Source organism: Amblyomma maculatum, chromosome 11 (assembly GCF_055883805.1).
Source record: "Amblyomma maculatum isolate TAMU_Amacu chromosome 11, ASM5588380v1, whole genome shotgun sequence".
In the NCBI taxonomy this organism is placed as follows: Eukaryota; Metazoa; Arthropoda; class Arachnida; order Ixodida; family Ixodidae; genus Amblyomma; species Amblyomma maculatum.
Window position 1 is genome coordinate 100,494,223 of NC_139354.1, and position 21,773 is coordinate 100,515,995.

The 21,773-nt window shown below is 45.0% G+C and overlaps 1 long non-coding RNA gene across 1 annotated transcript; it reads right to left on the reverse strand.

Moving 5' to 3' along the window:
* Nucleotides 1-12,863: 12,863 nt before the first annotated feature.
* Nucleotides 12,864-21,093, reverse strand: LOC146174497 (uncharacterized). The gene is made up of 3 exons (XR_014701907.1): nucleotides 21,043-21,093; nucleotides 16,401-16,463; nucleotides 12,864-12,930 (listed from the first exon to the last, which is right to left on the reverse strand). It is a non-coding gene; the product is annotated as an uncharacterized LOC146174497 (long non-coding RNA).
* Nucleotides 21,094-21,773: the final 680 nt, after the last annotated feature.

Here is a 21,773-nt window from a genome sequence, read left to right on the forward strand (position 1 = left end):
TAGCTGTCCGTCTATGGCAATATTGCCGACCTCTTTAGAGTGTCGATGTCTGGACGATGTCTGAACGTTCGGCTGCAACAGCTCTTGCTGCCGAACGTTCCGACATCGTCCAGTTTGGCCGATGTAGTGTCTACCACACGAAAGCGGGATCTTATACACAACATCCTTCTGGAAAGATACCAAGGGATCCCTATGTTTGATATTGCATGCTGGTTTTTGCGTACGTGTGGGACAACTTAACCTACAAAGGCTCATCAGCTTCTTTGGTGCCGAAAACAAAACTTTTACTCCGGATCGCTGCCCAACTTTCTTCAGACCGGCTTGGCACTCGGTTCTTATAGATGCTAAATGTTTCACGGACGGTTGATTTATTTTTAAATCATTAACGCTTTATGTGTTGAAGCAATACTTAAAAGGGTCATATCAGTAAGCATAGAAAGCTGTACTTCCTGGTAAAATTGTGGGACACCCTTCCAGCGCACGCATAAAACACGGACAATGCTGGAGAGACACACGTGAACGCCAGATTAAAGCTGAGATTTATTTTACAGACAATCATGTATGTGCAAAACGAGGGCAGGCCGTAATCGTATACCGCAACCAGATAACAATATCAGATTCATACATTTCAGGCACCAGTGTCATGTCCCTTTTTTTCCCCTTGTTTCTTCATTTTCTCTTCACATCAGCAAACCTATCGCATACATGGCCGACCCATCGCATTTGCCTTAGGGAACTTCGTCTCTTGTTCGATCAGTCACATAGAAGGGGCCTGACAGAATTATTTCATTTATTAGACTGTCACATAGTGATAGCAATGCTGTTGGCGACAAGTGAAGAGGCTTGGAATTCACTGTAACAAATTATTTATTTGGCTAACTTGCGTCCGCAAAAGAACTAAGCAACTTAGTAAAAGAACTAAGAACTAAGCGGCAATAGCAACAAACGTGCTCGCCGATCATCGAACTAAGAATGCCTGTCGCACTCGTCAACACTCAATTTAAAAACGGCTCAGAACCATCAAGATACCGTCGAAAAACGTTACTATTTCAACCTGGAACATTGTAGAAACATGCGCGATTGGTCGCAATCTTCGCGAAGGATCTCTGCACATTTTGCCGGAAAAACTGTAAAGGTGCATCTCGCGACATCGAGCATTATCAAAAAGGAATACAGAATGTTTATGCGTGCCAAAATAAGAGTGATAAGGTCACATGCGGGCGGCTGCTAAAACCAAGAAAGGCAGTTTTTAAGGTTTCGCGGCAATATGAAGGCAGAAATAATTTATCCGCTCCTTTGAGTAATAAACTTGCGCAACACATGCCGCTCATTCAAAAACGCCTTGTATGCTGGCTTGTGCGAGCAACGAGAATTTGGGTAACTCGGTGACCTGTGCTGCTGCAGCGTCCTCTCTGTTCGACGTACCGTCCGCCACATCGGGTGTGTTTCTTTTTTGTCTATGTTTTTTGCGCGTATCTTCCTTCACACTCCTTAGCAGGGCTATCAGGGAAGCGGGACGAGATCCGCTACTAGTGTTAGATTTCATCGCGCAGAGCCTCTCATGGGGCTACAACCGCGATGACATACGAGGACGGAAGCTAGAGGAGGCAGCGCCTACATTAGCCCTAACCCTACACACTGACCCAGTGTAACCAACGCGGGTTGGGAACTCGGCGCAGAGGGACACTTGTCCGAACTTAACCTTCTCGAAAAACGCGAGGCGATTGGAGTGGACGAATGCAGAGGAAACACTCGGTAGCGACCTCTGCATGATTAACATAACGATCCGCACTAAACCCCTTACCAGACAGACGAGGCAGACTAGGCTTCCGGATTGGGCAAAATTCGGAAAAGATATTAACATTAGTTCTATCCAGGAGCAGGGATACCAAGCCTGGACGAAACAGGTGCTGACCAGCTTGCGTTTGACGGAAAGGCGGGTAGAGCTCTCAGAGGCGGTGACAGATGAAGACACTCACCTCCTTCACCTCTAGAAAGCCCGACGCAGCATGGTCAATAGATGGCGCAGGCAGAAACATAACCGCAAGCTAAGAACCGGATCGTCGCGATAACTAAAGAGGCGGCAGAATACACTTCGCAATTCGCAGGCGCTAACTGGGTTGAGCGGTGCAACGCGGCAGCTTACCAGATGTCTGCAAAAACACATGGCGTCTTTTCCGTGCGCTTATAGATCCAAACCAGACGCGCACCGAGACGCAGCAACACCTGCACAGAGCAATACCCGCATTTCAAGGAAATACGGCCCAGCTATCACTGAAGCTCGGAGACCAGTACTTGAGGACAACCCAAGACCCAAAGAGAGAATTTACAGGTACAGTGGAGACGAAAAGGTTGAGCTAGATGAACCTTTCAAACTATACGAGATCAAGGCGGCCCTAGCGAGAATGAAACGCGGGACCGCACCAGGAAGGGCCGAGACCACGGTAAAGCAATCCCTTCTGGAACACTTTAAATCAATCTGGACGGGCGAAGTTCCTCTTCTCACCAAATGGCACTCATAACATTCATCCCAAAAGCGGGCAAAGCCATAGATACGGGCCACCTCAGGCCCATTTCTTTCACGTCGTGCGTGGGCAAATTGATAGAAATAATGGTGAGAGAGATTCTCCGAGTATCTAGAAAACAAGCGAGTCTTCGGCGACTGGATGTACGGGTTCAGGCCAAATAAATCTGCTCGGACGTTCTGTTACAGCTTAGCAGAGAGATACTAAATCCGATAGAACATCCGAATGGGGATAAGATAGTGTTAGCTCTAGATCTGAAGGGAGCCTTCGATAATGGGGCGCACGAGGTGATCCTGACGCACCTTTTGGAAACGGGATGTGGAAAGAACACGTTCGAGTATATAGAACGCTTCCTCTCACAGAGACAGACCTACGTAAAAATCCAGAACGCCGAACACGGTCCTTTTATATCGGGTACCAGAGGAACACCACAGGGAGCGGTGCTATCCCCGCTACTTTTCGATATGCCAATGAAGAATCTCCCGTTCAACCTGCAGAAAATCTCGGGTAAGCAGCACGCACTGTACGCCCACATCTCCATATGTTCCACGCCGGGCTCTCGGGGAGGAATTGAGGAGAGCTTGCAGGAGGCAGCCACCGCTGTAAATAAGGACACGAAAAATTGTGGCCTTCGGTGCTCACCGAAAAAATTCAAATTCGTCCATATTCGTCCCTCCAAAATATGCACAGACAAGATAGAATTGCGACTTGGATCAGACCCGATATCTAAAAGACGGGAAATTAGCCCTAGGTCTTTTCATTCACCAGCGTAAGCTAGCGACGACCACGCTCGAAAAGCTAAAGAAGGTGGGAGATGAGGTGGGCCGAATGGTCCGCAGAGTCTCATACAAGAATGAGGAACTGAGAAGCAAAGATGCTCTATGACTGGCCAATGACTTTGTACCAAGCAGAATAATGTACTCGACCCCTTATCTCCACTTCAGAAAACACGACTAAAATGACAAAAACACGATCATCGAGGTGATCACGCACAGAATAGCAGAAAAGGCCTTCGACCTCCCTATAACCACGTTGAACCTGATACCGCAAGATCTGGGTATGATGAACTCGTTCGAATAGCTGAAAGAAGCCCACCTCACAAGCCAATACACGCTATTATCGCAAACACCGTCGGAGAGTCGCCTGTAACCCATCTACACATACAACACACAACTGCTACCGAGGAAAGAGAAAGACTTCCCCAGGAGTGGCGATACGCCCTGCACTTAAAACCACTACCCACTAACATATCCAAGGATGACAACGACGGTAGACGTATGGCCAGGGCAGAGGCCTTAGCTCACTACTATGGAGGGAAACCCGGAGTGTACTATGTGGACGCGTCCTTCCCGCACCAAGGTTGGTGATACACGGCGGCAGTGATCCACCTGTCCAAAACGGTAAACGGACTCACATTTAAAGCCCGAAACGTAACCCAGGCAGAGGAGGTCGCCAGTGCGTTAGCATGAACACACTCCTATTCCAAAACAATCATTACGGTCGTGTAGGAACGTTCATCAGGGCAGGGTCCCGTACCTAGCCTACCGACTACTAAAAACAGCTCGCACCTCTCCTACCGACTACTGCAAAACAGCTCGTACGTTGGAAGTCCATCCCTCCGCTTAATAATCTGGGCTCTCGCCCGCTCGGGGCTAGGAGGAAACGAGGCACCAGATGCCGCCGTCCGCGCGCTTTCTAACATGGCAACCTCGTCCCCCTCCTCCTCCACAGAAGAATTCACACCAGCCTACACTTTGAGAGAAATTACTCAGCTGTGCAAAACGAGACACAATCATTACCCCCACACGTCTAAAGGGTTAACGACAGCGGAGGAACGCGGGTTTCTACAACTTCTTACGAACACCATGATGTGCCCGGAATCACTTCAACACTTTGACAGTGCCTTCTCCAGGGAAGGCTCGCACTGTGGAGAAATATCCTCGGACCTCTTCCACACGGTATGGGCATGCCCCTTCAGTCCTGCCTTTGCACCTAACTCAAACCCCACCCGGGAGGACTGGCAGGCGACCCTACACACCTGCTCCGACCTGAAAGCCCAAAAGACGTAGGTCAAACGAGTAATGGCGGCAGCTGAAGCCACTGAGGTCACGTACTAGGGACTCCACCTAGTGTTTGGGATGGAAAGGGCACTAAGTCTGACCCCAGAGCAACCTCCATGTAACCATTTTTAATAAAAGTTTTCACCGCCATCCCCGCGTTGGAAAAATTTGACACAATTGTGTCATAGAACGGGGTCACTTGAAAGAGTTGAATTATTTAGACTGATTTCTATTCGAGCTGCAAATGAAGAAATTCGCAAGAAACATAAATTAGTTCAGAGTGATGTAGAAGCTTTATTATAAAACAGAACACTTTATCTAAAGCACAGGGTGGTTTCATTTTAGTAACAGGCACGATCTGTCATTGTAATTTTGCGAAATATTTACTGTGTATAATATAACAGTCAAGTTGTTCGAGCTCTATGTTTTCATTCAAGCAAGACCTACGATAGCAACCGGCGTAATTTATTTTATTTATTTTACAATAACCCTTAAGGCCCTCGTACGAGGGCCTTTAGCGTTATATAAGATATAATACATATGGAGATATAAGCACATAAATGATAAACTAAGCAGAATCACTCTAAAAAATGAAATGTCAGGAAATTTCACTATTGTTGCACAAAAGTAAAAGGATAAGGAATGCAGATGAAATGTACAAACCCCGGCCGGGGTGGCGCAGTGGGTACGGCGTTCGTCTACTGTTCTCAAGAATGCGGAATCGAATCCTGGCCCTCGGCGGCAGCATTTTGATGGAGGGGAAAGCAAGGCGCCCGTATGGTATGCGATGTCAGTGCACGTTAAAGGAATCCCAGGTCATCAAAATTTCTGGAGTCCGCTACCTCGGTGTCTCTCATAACCTGAGTCGCTTTGGGATGTTAAATCCCACAAACCAAACCAAACCCACCAAAGTGTACAAAGCAATTCAGAACATATATGATACATGAAAAGGAAACATATGCGAAAATGTCGTGTAAAATGCGAATAATATAAAAAATACAAAATCTGTTAGCTCGCGTTTTCTTTTAGCAAATCTAGAAAAGACTCTAAATTTAGTGTCAGTAGCTATGCGTGATGGTATTTCATTCCAGTCTACTATTGTGTGAGCGATGAATGATTTTGCATAAAAAAAGAAAGGCACGCTATATGATTTACTTTGTTATCGTGGCCACGGCGAGGGAAGACTGCAGAGGGTGGCAAAAAAATTCATCGTGAAGGATGGAATGAAAATATAGTTTCTGAAATAAGGTTAAGCGAGCGAAAAAACGTCAACGTGATAGTGGTTCCAATAGTGGTTCGTTGGAAGCGCCGTCGTACTCTGGGAGGGGGCTATTATAAGAATAGCCAATGTACACGTTAATTAGTGCGTCCATAAATTCCGCGTCTGTACCCTGAACGCTTACCTGGTTTTTGATAATCTGATTACCGATTGGGATTTTGAGTTGGTCGGATCTAATAGGTATCTCAGCAGACCCTACGAAGGGTAGCTGTTCGTGGCCCTACGGGGCTGGGACGGTAGGTCAGCGCCGCAAGCCACTTATCCTAACAAAACATCATGCTTCAGATTTCAGAAGAAATTCTACATCCGCAGCATCGAAACCACACGCCGCGCTAAAACTCCACCAATTTTCCCGCCCATTGAAAACAGCCACCTAGTCTCCCAACGCATCCGGGACAACCTTAACGTACAACCCGTAGCTAAAAATATGAACACTGCTCACCACAAGGCCAGACGAGAAGCTCGAGCCAAGGCGTTACACAAAGCCCACGCGACTGACACCAAAGCGGCCTACGTAGTCGCGGCTGAATACAGTCACCCCACGGTATACGTCATCAGTGTGATTTCTTATAACTTCAAACACATAGTTTCTGCCTCTGTCAAAGCGAAAACGTCGACATAGCCATAGCACTAGCCAGCTCCTCTTCCACTCCCGCTCATTTTCAGCGATTCTAAAATGCCCATTCAAAATTTCGCAAGAGAGAAAATACATCAATTCGCTGATCAAGTCTTACCTTCTGATTCCACAGCTCCTCGACCCATTCACATCGTCTGGGTACCAAGCCATGCAGGCAACCCAGGTAACGAGGCAGCCCGCTCAACTGCTCGAGTGCACGTCAACCGAGCGGCGCATATCGAAGACTGGGGAAGCACGCGAGACGGACTTCTCACCTATCATGATGTAAAACTTCATTACCGAGAACAACGACTCTTTTATCCCCACCTCACACCTCTCTCTCAAACCCCCAACAAATAACCTGGCGGCAGCTACAACCCAAAACCTTTCCCTCCAAAGCTTGGTTGGCCTTGGCACACCCGTGCCGGTAGGACCCGACGTGTCCTCTATGTGGCGCACCTAGAGCCACCTTCGATCACATAATGTTTCTATGCGAACATTTGAAGTCACCGCCCCAATGGGCCCTCACGGACCAAGAGGGTTGGGAGATCGCGGTTTCGTGCTCGGACTCAGCAGCGCAAAAGATGCTGGTTGGCTGGGCTGAAGCGGTCGCTGCCAGGCACGGCCTGACAGACACCAGCCGCGTTCAGGAACCACCTCTACCATTGTAATGTACCCTGGTACTCACAATAAATGTTTTGCATCCACCGCATTTTATCTGTTGTAGGCCGTCATTGCACCCGCCACCGCTTAGGTGGTGGACGACGGCTGTTGCGGCGCGCTCTTGCTCTCCCTCTTTTTTTTCGTTCTTCTCTACTTTCACTCCTGTCCGCACGAGGCAACGGAGGTGGCTCAGCTAGAGAACCAGTAGCCGGAGCAGGCCCGTGCATTTTCTTTTCCTTCTTCCTACAGCCACAACACGTTCTGGAAAGGCTCATGCCGCCTTCCATCTCGTTGCATCTGCTGCACCAATTTTGTGCACATAATTTTAGCGCATAATTTTCAAATTCTTTGTTATGTCTAGCTGTTCTCCGTCTAAGATTATGGTTACATTTTCACTTCTTTAGTCTGCGCTCCATTGCATGAATCGCCTGGTAACGTCATGACCTGTCATGACGGTACATCGTGCGCCCCTTGTAGAACACAACCAGCATTTCATTGAACGCATCAAAGTTCACCGGCATTCTATATTTCTTTTACAGGAAAGGAAAGGCTAGTATCTGTCAGTCGCGGAATCTTACTATTATCCCCATTGTAGACAAGGGCTATTATGAAGAGCATTTCTCGATCCGGGGCGTGGCGGTGGTTCGGAGGCGGCTTCGCCGACTTTCGACTGGCAAATTGAATTGTAGGCAAAACTATGTGCTATCACCATGGCGGTCTCTAAAGAGAGAGTGCTTGCAACACTCAATGTACCGGGTCTTAGGTGGCGCCAGAGACAGATGAAACTTCCCCGACGTTTCCACAGCAGGTGTCTAGAAATTGTGGCAGTCCAAGAGACGAAGATAAAGAGCCAGGAGGAGACCGAGAGGGCACTATAGTCCTTTTTGGCAGATTTTAATGCCATTGTCGCACATGCTGTGGGCTTGTCGGCAGGTCGTTTTCCGTTTCTGCGAGAGACACTGCCTTGTTCTGGCCGAACTTATAATGTCGACGCCGAGGGCCCGTTGATATGTTGCGGTCTTCTACTCTTGAGGAAGCCATGGCGGATAATTAACATTTTACGCATTTAATACTGTGACTCAGTGCATAAGTTTCTTTGAGTACATAGCCAGCTTACTGAACTGTAACCGACATCTTGTGCTAATGGGCGACTTTCTCTGCTTGTTTGTAACCCCAGGAATCGTTCTAGTTCAGGAGCACGCAGTGACAGTAGCGGTGAACTTTTGTTCCGTGTTACAGAGGATGCTGGACTAGCTGATACAGGAGAGTCCTGCCGTGCTTCTAGATCATTCACCCACATTCAGGGGCGTTCTCACGCTCGTCTAGATTGGATTTACGCATATTGTACATTAATTTCCTGTGGGTTTGCATGCGAAACTTTACCGGTTTTGTTTTCTGATCACTGCATTGTGGCAGCCCGGCTCGGTGGCAATGACCATTCAAAGTTTAGGCCGCAGTGGAAACTTTGGAATTGACACTCATCAGTGGTAAATGACGAAGAATTTATCACTCGTGTGCGCTCAAAGCTCCAGCCATGTCTTTCCGGGAGTCTGCCCTTGTTCGCCGCTTGAAAAATATTGAAGCAGGAAGTACGTACAATAGCAATTGAACTTGGCTCAATTAAATATTCATACGAGAAACATCAGGGGCAGGCACTTAACAAAAGCTTGTGCAAGCTTTATGAACTAGAATGATAATCCCCTGGATCTTATACGGACAAAATTGCTAGTGTCAAAAGTTAATTACAAAGGCATGATGCGGAACGATACAAGGGTGCCTTAATTCGATCTGGTGTCAAGGGTGCTTTGCACTGCGAACGCCCGACGCGGCAAGCTTTGCTTGATGAACGTCATCATGTCATTGGAAAGCTGATTCCGGGATTAATGCGTAATGTCACATTGGTTACGAGTACGAATGAGATTACGTCCGTATTCGTGGATTATTACTCGAAGTTTAGTGCAACTCCTCCCGTGAAAAATTCTGACATTACCTCGCGTTTCACAACCCGGTTGAACCCTTTATTAAAAGATGATCCTTCCTTAATTTGTGGCTCTTTCACGCAGCATGAGGTAGAAGCGGCAATTGATCAATTACCTCTCTCAAAAACGCCTGGGGGTGATGGAATTTCCTCTGAATTTTACAAAGCTTTTAAAACTGTTCTTGATCCTATCCTGCTAGATCTCATAATGATGAGGCTTGATATAGAGGCCCTTCCCAAGACATTTACGAAATGTCTCACAGTCTTTAATCCACAGAGTACTGATGAAGAAAAATTCCGCTCAATGGAAGGCTATGCACCAATCACGCTTGCAAATGTGGATTACATGATTTTCGCCAAGCTTTTATCAAATTTCCAACAGTTGGCAATATCGGTTCTCATTCGCCTTCACCAGACGTGCGGCTTGAGGGGCCGTGCCATACAATGTAATGTACACATTGCGCGCACAATTCTCGAATCGTGCTCCTGCTCCCATGATCAGGTTGCTGTACTTTAGGTCGACCTCGCAAAAGCATTTGATCCAGTTCGTCATTCATTCCTGTTTTCTCTTCTGCACTGAGCAAATGTAGCTTCTGTAGTACTCGAGGTCGTGCACTTTTGCTATTGGCCTCGAGATCGAGCAGAGTCACCACCTTGCAGCTCAGCGGCGAAACCTGCTCAGTGTGGATGCGTTTTCGCGTCGCGTGCCAGCCCGCAGTGATTTACGCGCGCGCATGCTGCGTGTACAGGAATGTTTTGTTTGTTTCGTGGTTCCTGTGTGATTTTGCTTGCTTATATGCCTTTTGCAAATGAAATATGAACAGGCTATTACCCCAAGCTCTATTTAAAAAAAATCAAAATACTTGTCCGTATCGAGTATATGTCATTCTGGACAAGGACATCGTCCGTCGCGGTCTTCTGCGCTTGAGATCCTTTGACACGCGGTGTCTCAAACGAAGTGGTATTGTCGTTAGCGCCGTGTCAAAGCAAAACAGGTCGCTGCCGTCAATAAACGTTAATGCAAACGATCAGAAATCGCATATTCCATTGTCTGTTTCGAATCCTGCAGATACTAAAACATATGCCACCGCAGACTGCCTAATAGCAGAATGAAGTTTGAACAGGCCACTCTATGCCTGCTATACCTTCCGAATGCATGGTACAGTTTTGTGAGTACTTTTGTTTTTTGCTTTTAAACCTCTGCCGCGGTATCTCAGGGGTAAGGGCACTCGATGGCTGATTTTGAGAACGGGCGATTCAATCACGACCGTTTTGAAAAGCGTTCCTCCGCTGTAGGATTTGACTGCACATTAAACAATCTCGCATGGTCGATGTGGTGGTAATAAGGAAAAAAAAAACGACACCGAAACCAGCCTCTGCAATCATCCTTCATAGCCGATGGGCTTTCATGCGTTAAACCCCGTGCTAAAATATGCATTTTTTTTTTTGCTGTTGAAGGATTCTGCGCATCCATACCAGTGGCAGTGAGCACGTTTTGCTTTAGAGAAAAGCTCGAATGTTTGGGAAACATCTTCCCTGCACCTAATTGTTACACTTAATATATATTAGATAATACACCTAGATCAATGTACTTTACTGGTAGCCTATTATAATCATTATAATTCCTTTTCGTCTAAGTGCTGTCTTCCGAGTGAACTCATCGTTTCTGACAAGTGGAGTAAAACAGCTTCATGCGGGCCTAATTATCAGTGTTTAGATCGGGAATAAATACATCTTTATAGCTGAATAATAAGATGACCTCCATTTCTTTTGGAATAGTTCTATATCCGGCACCTGTTTTCGAATTAACCCCAATTTTTTACTTCGCATAGGATTTAATCACTGCTCAATAATTAGTGACAAAGAAATCTTCAGCATTTAAAATTGCTTGCCAGAACATGAGAGTGCCAATGCGCAGTTTATGACGATCTCTTCGAAGCGAGTGATGTTCTGGCGACAAAACTGCAACATGTTCTGGCGACAAAACTTTATTACGTGCTTCAGGTACTCCACTGTGCTAGACATTATGTCCAGCGTTTTCGCAGAATATTTGCGACTTCTATTTGGACATCAAATTTTGAACCGATTCGACGTGATAACCTACTCAGAACCGTTTGTGCAAGGGGGCTCGGCTTAGTACACCTGTATTTGAGGCAGTTATTTGCCCGTTTATTCTTTTTTCATGATTTTTCAAATCTGATTATTGGAGTATTCCGGAAAGTTAATTTCATGAATTTGTTTCCAAACTTAGGGGTATGCTCAGATTTTACTGACCGGCCAGAGTTACTAGGATTTATGCAGGAAGGTTTTGCTTTAGTGCAGTTTTTGACGGTACGGTTCTCGAATGAGCACTTATACTCTGTTTCGCGCAAGAGTCTATACAAGGAATTGATAGCAATGCTCATTCTACCATTAATGTTCCATTCTTTATACTTTGGTCTTAAGGGCCATGGTGTTCTATAGATGGTACGCAAAATGCAGATTTTTTCTTGCACGAAAACATTTTTCTTTAAATTACACAACGAAGCTCTACCCGTTAACACATGGCTTCATAACAAAAAATATTTTTGTATCTTCTGTATATTGCCGTCTGTAAATTGCGTCTTACAAAGACGCAAATCTCTTTTGGGACCTGCTGCGAAAAACTCTAAAGAAAAACATTGTTCTTAATTCGTAGTCTGCGGTATCTTGCCGTTATACAATGTGATTACGAACCATATGAAATGTTTTTTCCTTGTTGGTATCCATAGCTTTCGGAAGAAACGCATCTTATACCGGAACGCTGCACCTGTTGTTCCACCTAGACTCCATTATAGCCGAATGATGCCGCAACTTAGGAGATTTACGAAGTAAATGACTTTCAACCTGACTGATTTGCGCTGGTGACAAGGTGTTTATCTTTGCCTGCCTTTTATGTGTGTTTTCTATTGTGCAGTTGAGCAACGGCTCAGTGTTTTGTAAATAGTCTGCGTACATAACCCTTTTCTGTGCATACCCACGTGTAATAAATACCGTGTCAGAAAAAAAAATCCGGGGCGTGGTGCGATTGGTACAGCTCTGAGCAGGGTATTCATGGGATGGAGGATCCATTTCCGGTAGAGGCAAGGTTCTTTAATTTATTTCAACTCTCGCTCTCTAAAGCATGACACATCTACTGATAACCTTCCGTCGACATCAATGAGGCATTAAATGTTTTTGTCTTATTAACTCAATCACAATATTATGCAAACTACAAGACTTTTCATAATCAGCGCAAAAATCTTGCTGACACTGCTCGAAAGAGACATGGCTTGAAGCAAGTACTTAACTTTCTTTGTAACGAACTTTGTGGTGCAGCACGTGTATTTAAGTAAATCAGATTCTTTCTGCCCCTGAGTATTCTAAGGTAACCACACAATTCGTTTTTTATCAGTATCGCGGAGGACGTCCCGAAGTATAAACTGCGCGGGGATCTCCTATAAAAAAAAAATAAATTTTGCATGTAACATACTAGGCAGTTATTAAGAAAAGATTATATGAGCATGCAGAGAAAAACTTATAATACAATACTAACGAAGAACAGTGGGGAAAATCTAAGTAATCAAGAACTGCAATCAAAAATCCACTAATGTGCAGCGAGCTGAGAATTGAAATTACTGATAAACGAATGAAATGAGATAAACACTGAAGCTTAAGAGCCAGAGAAAAATATTTAGTCGATGGAAGAAAACAAAAATAGAAAAAAAATGTAAGTCTTTACGTACTGAGAAAATGAGTGAGAGTACGCTGATATTTGATTTTGGATGGCAATTAATTCCTCAAAGATATGCCTGAAAAGCATGTAGTTTGTTTTTCATAATTAGTCCTGATTGTTAGTAACAGCAGATTACGATGTTGAGCAAGTCTGGTGTTATTGCTAAAAAGCTCGGAGGACACAAAATCACTGAGAACGACATGATTATTGCACGTTTGAAAGGTAATGTATGCCAACTTAAACATATAAAATTTATTGTGACCCAAAATATGAAAAGCTTTTCTTCTGTAACTGCTCCTTCAAGTCGCATTCTAAAGTGAATGTAATTCTAAACCATCGTTCCCTCTGTATCTTAAAATGAGACAATCCAACGAGTAGTAATATATTTATGTTTTGAAACTCCCTTCATGTCATCATCATCATCATCAGCCTGACTTACTGCAGGGCGAAGCCTCTCCCATATTTCGCCAATTAACCCGGTTCTGTGCTAGCGGCATCCACTTGACACCTGCGAACTTCTTAACCTCAACCACCCACCTAACTTTCTGCCGCCCCCTGCTATAGGCTTTTCTTCTCTTGGAATCCAGTTTGTTACCCTAACGACCATCTATTATCCTCTCTTCGCAATACATGTCCTGGCAATGCCCATTTCGTTTCCTTAATTTCCACTAGAATGTCGGTAACTTGAGTTATTTCTCTGGCCCACTCTGCATGCTTCCTATCTATTAATGTAACCCATACCATTTTTCGTTCCATAGCCCTCTGGGTTGTCCTCAATCTAAGTAGAACCCTTTATGTTAGCCTCCACGTTTCAGCACTATAGGTGAGTACAGGCAAGATGCAAATGTTGTATACTTTCCTCTTGTATACCGATAAGCTGCTAGTCATAATCTGCGAGTGCTTGCCATATGCGCTCCATCCCAATCTTATTATTCTTGTTATCTCCTTTTCATGGTCCGGATCTGCGATTACTACCTGTCCTAAGTAGACAAACTCGCCTACTACTTCCTGTGCTTCGCTAACAATCGTAAACTGCTGTTCCTCCCCGAGGCTTTTCAACATTACCATAGTCTTCTGCATATTGATTTTCAAGCCTACCTTTCTACTTTTCCTGTCTAGGTCACCAATCATTATTTGCAGTTCATCTCCTGAGTTATTTAGCAAGGCAATGTCAACAGCAAATCGCAGATTACTGAAGTATTCTCCATCTACTCTTATCCCTAACTGCTCCCATTCCAACTCCCTGAATACTTCCTCTAAGCAAGCTGTGAATCATGTGATGATGTGCATCTTCAAAGTTTAGTGCTTACACATTTTTGGCATTGTGACTTTCTAACTTCCCATGTTCTTGTACATTACTTTCGTCATGAGCCCTTTTTTCTCTTGCTTTTACCCTCATTATGCTCATATTATAAGAAATCACTATGTACCTCAGTTTCCAACTCACTGCCCGATACTCTTTTCCGTTTCTTCAATGTCATCTTTAGCGGTCTATTTAATAGATAGCATTTTGTTTGTTTGAAATTGCACTAAAATTTATATTGGCTTCATCAAATGCAGCTTTTTAGCTTGTGTTTTCATTCTCGCGCTGATTTGGGCTCATTTCTACCTTTATCGCTCTCCCATTCAAATATGCGGTACAGCCCGACATTCCTTGTTTACTTGAGTTGAACTGCCATAACCATGTGTAAATCTTGGACTAAAATGATGGTATTAGTGTTGCTAACTTTTAATTTCATTAGCTGATGCATATTGGAATAATTCTGACATGTTTATAATACTTATGTTTTTTATTCTATGGGGTAATGGTACAATGCCAGTACCTGTTAAAAAGCCAACTCGTAAAGAGTGTGGACAGACGTAAAGCCGTTCTCACGTGTTTTAATCCTGTCGCCTCCTCTCAAGACGACAATAAAACCCAAATCAGTTTAACTGCATACTTGATACAAAGGGGCGAAGATCACTTACTTCAGCGTCGTCACTATTTACGCTAATTTGTGTGCAATGTGAAATCTTACACGTATGTGTGCATAACAATTTGCTGCTGTAAACCGCCATTATTGTGCATAATGCTGTCGGTTAGTCTCTTTACCACGTTTACCACTGTTTAAAGCCAGCTATACAGGATTTCAGTGAAAAATGTTCTCATGTTGCTGAAACGGCAGTCTCCCCGCTCTGCTGTGTGGCGTCTTAAGCTATTAGTGCAAATTAGATAGTTGCCTAGCTAATGGTAACTTTATGCTCTGTATAGCAAACGAAAATGCTATAACGCTGTCCTTGATATAACAATCAAAGCTTAAACAAGAATCACGGGCTGCGTTAGGCATACACATATGTACAGCACTATTCTCGTTGAAACAATTCACAAATATCTGCTTTCATGTTAGGACGGCACCACTTTGCGCCACCAGATCGATAGGTTTGTATCCACATCCTTGAATTTGTAGCCATGAACCTCACTTTCTCTTAACAAAGTGTGTACTTTGTGACTTCTAGCCTTGTCTCTTATACATATGCTATGTCCACAGCGTGCACTTACAACGGATTCAGAGAAGCATAATAAAACGGTAATTGCTGGGCACAGTTGAAGATAAAAGAAATTTGTTTCCGTTATTTTTATTCTCGTTCCGGTACGTAATTTTACAGTCGACAGAAATTGAAGGTCTTCTCAATATTAAGGCTTATTTCTAAGTACCGTTAACAATATTGGTCTATATATATAGTGCCTTTTCAAATTTTATTATGAAATATAGGTACCCACAAGGAGCATAGAAGGGCCTACAAGACTGCAGTTGCCCTCAGTAGTTTTGGTTCTTTGCACGTATATGCTCTCTACATTAAAAAATATGTTCATTAGCAACTGTCGTATTCAGTTTTAGACAATGCTCCAAGAATACACCACACAAATTCCATCGTGTCTGCCTTTTCTACAAAACTCTTTTCAAAACGGTCGTCTTGAAATGATACGAATATGTTTCTTATAACAATTCTAAACGATAGGTTTTATACTCCTCTTTACTGCCAGTACTGCCCTTGGAAACAATGGCTTATTCATGAATTGGATGAAAGGTGGAGAGCATATATTACTGAAAGGTTAATGCTGCTCAGAGTGGTGTCGTCCGCAAACAGATGTTGAAAAAGAATGTTTGCACTTTGACCTACCGAATAGGCAAACCAAATTCTAAAGCATTTGCGGGCCCTCATGATTCAAGCCAGAGCCCTCGAGTGACGCTATCAATATGATTTTATGTGTGGCATGCCATCGTGGTCTCGGCGCAAAAAAAGGCGGCGGCCTCAGCACACCTGTCAAGCACGCGCAGTCCGTTCTTCTTTTGCGTCGAGAACGAAGAACGAACTGCACGTGCTTGGCAGGCGTAATGAGACTCTTCCATAGCTTGCAATTATGGATGAAGCGTTTTATTCCTCTGCCACTCATTGGCCTTTACCGGAAGCTTTAAGATGTTGATCACGGCAGATGCTTCCATAAAGTTTGTGTCCCTATTGCAAAAACCAGTGCAACTGGGTGCCAGCGACCCAGCGCCATACCTGATTAAGGTCCCAGTTTGACGCTGGAAACTGGGCGCACTGGGACGCTCCGCACAGGCGGCACTGTTCGCCCGGAGAAAAAGAAGGCGTGGGATAAAAATTAAAAAGTAAAAATTAACGAAACAAGTTAGGTACATAAAAAAATTTGAAGTAAAAAAAAAGACAAAAATAGTGCACCATGTGCGCCTCGAACTAAGTCCCTAGGCACATATCAATCATTAGCTCAGCACACATAACCACTCGGCCTCACCGAGAACTGGATGTTAATGAAACATTCCTGCATTTTATGTCATGACTCGCACTTATAAGCTTGGGACTTTATGTTTCGCAGTCTACAAGCCATTGTTACCTCTTTAACAATTGCAACTTCTTGATCATTTTAGCTTGCTGTCTGCTCTCTCGACCTGCAGCTAATGTTCTGGGTGCCTATGCGCGCTATTTTGTACACTGGAATCATTTTAACATGTGGAGTTTGTCATCGCTGGCAAATTTACCAACTCAGGCTCTTGGGTGGTGCTCTGCTACCGTGGGCGTAATTTTCGCTGAACACGGAGCTTTAGTAGAAGCCTTCAAGGAAAAAAGTGCGACCAAGCTTCAATACCGGCAAGCGCCGCAGCGATGACCCTAATTGCGTGTAACTAAACCTTATTTGTATGTAAACATTGCGGAAAGCGTTGCGATGACTGAGTGCTCGGCTGCTTGATACGCAGAGTTAGAAGGAGCGCAAAAGCTTGAGAAACACGCCAAATATTATGTATTACAAGCGCTGTATTTTGTTGCTTTTTCTCTCATGGGCCCATCGCTCGGTAAACTACTATCTTCCTGGTTTTAGTTTTTCTTTCTGCTGTTTATACTGGGCCGTGGTGCAGGCTACGCTCGCTTGCGATTGAGCCCGCAGTGAACATTTTGGCAGTAATCATTGTGTTTAAGTGCCCTTAAGATCAGCTGTGAAGTTGGTTATGCATGATAGCCAACATTATTCAATTCCAGCTTTAGTTGTGCGTTAATCGCCAGTGTGTCATGAGATCGAGGCGCGGCGGTCGTTGTCTCTCTCGAAACGCTCGAAACGACCTATCGAAACATGGAAACTCTAGAAAAAAGATACTGTCTTTGTTTTCTTACAAATGCGCAACGACTTCGCAGCAAAAAGCGCTTGCTTGAACCATATTTTTCATATGCCCCCCGATGGTCGATTGAAAGTACGCTGTTGCCCTGTTGGCCCCTGAGGGATGCTACTCCGGCTGACGCCGCAGGCCGCACCGGCTATAGTGGGGCACTGGGACCAGTGAGGCCCCAGCGCACATACAGCGCTTCTCCCAGTACATCGCGGATGCCAGCGACACACCTAGCGTCAAAAGGCTAATCCCAGCGTTTTTCTCCCATCGCACCAGTGCAGCCAGTGTCTTCCCGTTACTGCTCCAGTGAATATCGCAGACCTCCAGCGTGCCCAGCAGATCCAGTGCAAGACCAGCGCGAAAATCTTACTGGTTTCGCACTGGAGACGCTGGTTTTTGCAATAGGGGTTCTTTTCTGTTTTTTGCCTCTCAGTTTTCAAAAGTTTCGTCAGTGTAGCACGGCCATTCGTTTTTTTGCTTCCAGCGGCTACGAGAAATATAAACCATTTCAATGAAAGAAAATGGCTTGCAATCGCGTGAAAACAAGTTGTGCTAAATATGTAGGTGCGGTGCGCTGTAGGATAGGTACTTTTATTGGTTTTTCTGCAAGAATAACTTTCCAGCTTGAATTGGGATATCGGGATACCTGGACACGGGATGAGCAGTATATTTATATATATATATATATATACGAAGGAAAGAAGCCAACAGAAGGCGAGGCCAAGGAAAGCGTTGGGGATGGTACTTTATGTCTTTTTTTTAATGTTTACTTGGATAATCACAGAAATTAGTAATTGAATCTGTTAAGGGAGAAGATAATTAGACAGAAAGTAGATATATATATATATATATATAGATATAATATATATATATATATATATATATATATATATATATATATATATATATATATATATATATATATTCCATTATTACAATAGTTCTAGCGCTCTGTGTGACGTACTTTCACTGTCATTTTTTTTAATACTTCTTAATACCATGATCAAAAGATAGCTTCTGTTGAGAACCCGTTGAAGAAAAATAGAAGAATATGTTTTTCGTGAATTATTCGTTATACTCAATTGGTAAGAAAAAGGAACGCTTATTCAGCAACTGCACGTTGTAGGAAAACAGTTACCATGATAGCCGTAAATTTATTGTCGCGAGCATTTACATCTCATCGTGAGATGTTCCCACATATCAGTGATTTCCTTGATAAAAGCAGTGCCTCTATCCTTGAGCAATATTTTCCATGAGGAATGACACGCAGTAAACCACATTAGTACAAAGCATCTGAATTAGATATTCTGGGTGAGTGCGTTCCTAAGAATTAAATATACTTGTATCCAACATGCAGTTCGAGGTCTAAACTAAATAAAGTGCTTATTGCAGATTCTCGCTTGCGTCTTCAAGTGGAATGTGTGTAGGTGTGGCTTGGCGGTAGTTACAACCCCAGAGCCGAATTAATTCCTCTACAAGGTCAGCAGTGAGCTGCCGTCGGCGGTCCCTGATCACACGTAGAGTGCCTTGACGGAGAACATTCGAATGGAGCATATACGACGACACATACTTGCCTTGACATATACAAGAGCTGACATCTTCACATATCTTGTCAAATAATCCACACACACTAAAATCCAGCCGTTTCCTTTGTAGACATGAAAAATGGGCAACGAAAATTGATGGCAACCTTTCAAAAGGAGCCGGTGGTTACATTACCGGTTGGAGAATACCAGCAGGACAAGTGGTGTGAGACTTGAGATCGAGATGCACTGTTTTGTGGTTTTAAACATTTTTCACGTTTAAAAGCGCTAGCGAAGTCTTTGCAATATATAAGAGAACTAAAAGTGACCCAATGCGATGTCGTTGCGCTTTCCGGGTAGCTCAGAATTGCGGAGATTTCGCTGGAAAACGAAAAGCACCGATACACACTCAGCCAAGTAATTGTTTTATAGGAGGCAATTTGTATGGTAAACGATGTAGAATATGCTCCTGTGTGGCCGCAGCAGCAAACCGTTGCAGCGTGAGGTCATTTTGTTGCTCTCGACGGAAGATCTTTGTGTATGAAAATGGCTTGGAAATTGAGGCCAAAATTCCTGGAAGTCTGCATCTTCGGTAGTTATTGGGAATTAATGGAAGGCAAGTAGTTACCATCACTGTGGCGACGACGTCTTTTGTAAACGACAGAAAAGTCATATTACTGCAAGCGCAACGTACAACGCCCAAAACACAGATATCGCGTAGGCATATGAGCCAGCAAGAGGAATGATGATCTGTCACGATCGTGAACGAAGATCCATATAGGTATCCGGCCACTTTGCCCGATTGATCTTACGACTTCAAGAATTTGACGTGATCGTAGTCTATAAGTCGGGCCGCAAGCATTCCGACGCAGACTGCTCCTCCCGCGCTCCCACCAACGCTCCCGCGAAAGAAGATGACGACGACACCTTTTTGGGACCGGTAAGCGTCAGGAGTTGTGCGCACCAACAGCGCTCCGACTCGGACTTGAAAGACCTGCATGATAAGACCGCTTCTCCTCCAGCTGTGTTCAAGCGCCATTTATCATCATGAAGAACTTCGCACCCTACAGGACCGCGCAGCATCTTGTGCCTAAAGACTCTGGGAAGAAATTTTGCAAGCTCTGCACAATGAGCCCACATCATGTCATCTCGGGTTGGCGCGCCCGTTGCATCGAATCCTGGAGAAGTACTACTGGCCGCAACTCTCTGCAGACGTAACCGATTAGGTGAAAACGTGCCGCGAGGGTCAGCGACGCAAGTCGCCGCCGATCAGACCAGCTGGGCTGCTGAACCAGATACCTTCCCCAACCATGCCCTTTCAAAAAATTGGGATGGATCTCCTCAGCCCCTTTCCCTCTTCATCAACAAGTGGATCATCATGGCCACCGACTACCTTGCCCGCTACCCGGAAGCGAAAGCGGTCGTACCGCGCCAAAATTAGCGAAATGTTTTGTCGAATATATTCCCTTGAGACACGGCGCCCAAGAAGTGCTCATCACGGACAGGGGAAAGTCATTTACGGCAGAGGTGATACAAGCCACCGTGGAATGCAGTGATACAAGCCATCGCCAAACTGCGTACCCTCCTCAGACCAACGGACTTACGGAACGCCTGAACAAAACGATCGTGGACAGGATCGCCATGTACGTCAACACCGAACACAAGACTTGGGACGCCATCTTCCAGTATGTGATTTTTTCGTATGACACGGTCATCCAGGAGAGAGCCACAGTGACCCCGTTCGTGCTTGTGTATACGGCAGGGAGCCCTCAACGACGCTCTACGCGATGCTGCTGCACGTGACAGGAGATAACGCCGACGTTCCCTCTTACCTGCCGCGTGCAGAGGAAGCCTGACGACTTGCCCGGCTGCGCATCAAACACAAGCAACACACCGATGCCCGGCGGTACAACTTGCCACAACCTGACGCAGAATACAGGCCGGCAAACCAAGAGTGTGTTCGAACGCCGTTAAGCCGCCTCCGACTGAATGAAAAGCTCTTACCGTGGTATTCCGGCCCATACCAAGTCCTTCGGCGCACCGGACCGCTTAATTATCAAGTCATTCCCGACGGCATGTCTACATCTCAGCGGAACAAGACGAGCCCAGAAATCATCCACGTTGTGCGCATAAAGCCTTATTACGCGCGCTAAAGGCCCTTGTTACTCTAATATCTCGTATTCTGTCTATATTTTGTTTATTTTGTAAGTATCGAGGTAACGCCTTTTTGAGGGGGGAGAGAGAGAGAAAGGACTTCATTTGCACACGTCAGAGAGTATAGGTGTTTGGGCGAGACGTAGCTCCCTCTTTTACCGTCTATCTCCCTCCTAGACATCGGCCGCGAATCAGTTGGCTTCCGGCGGCGGCCTGGGGCCGTATTACGGACCGCTCTATAATTGAGAGCGCTCTAAAACGCCCGCTCCTATTGGTCGCCGTCGCCATCTTGAAATGTTGCGTCACGGGATGCTCCGATTGCGTCGCGGAGGCGAAAAAACAGATGACGTCGCGCACCTAATTATGCCCGTGGTTTTAGACTATTTTTGTAGAGCGCGATGAGACGGTCTAAAACGTTTTAGAGCGAGTTATAGAGGGAAAATGGCGGCGGTGGCCGTGATGTATTGGTGGTTGAGGCGGAGGCAGCGTCGGCGCCAGCAACGACGAAGGACAGTGAACGAGGATGCGTTCAACTTGCCGGACGAGCTTTTCCGGCGGCTATTTCGACTTGAGAAGGACAC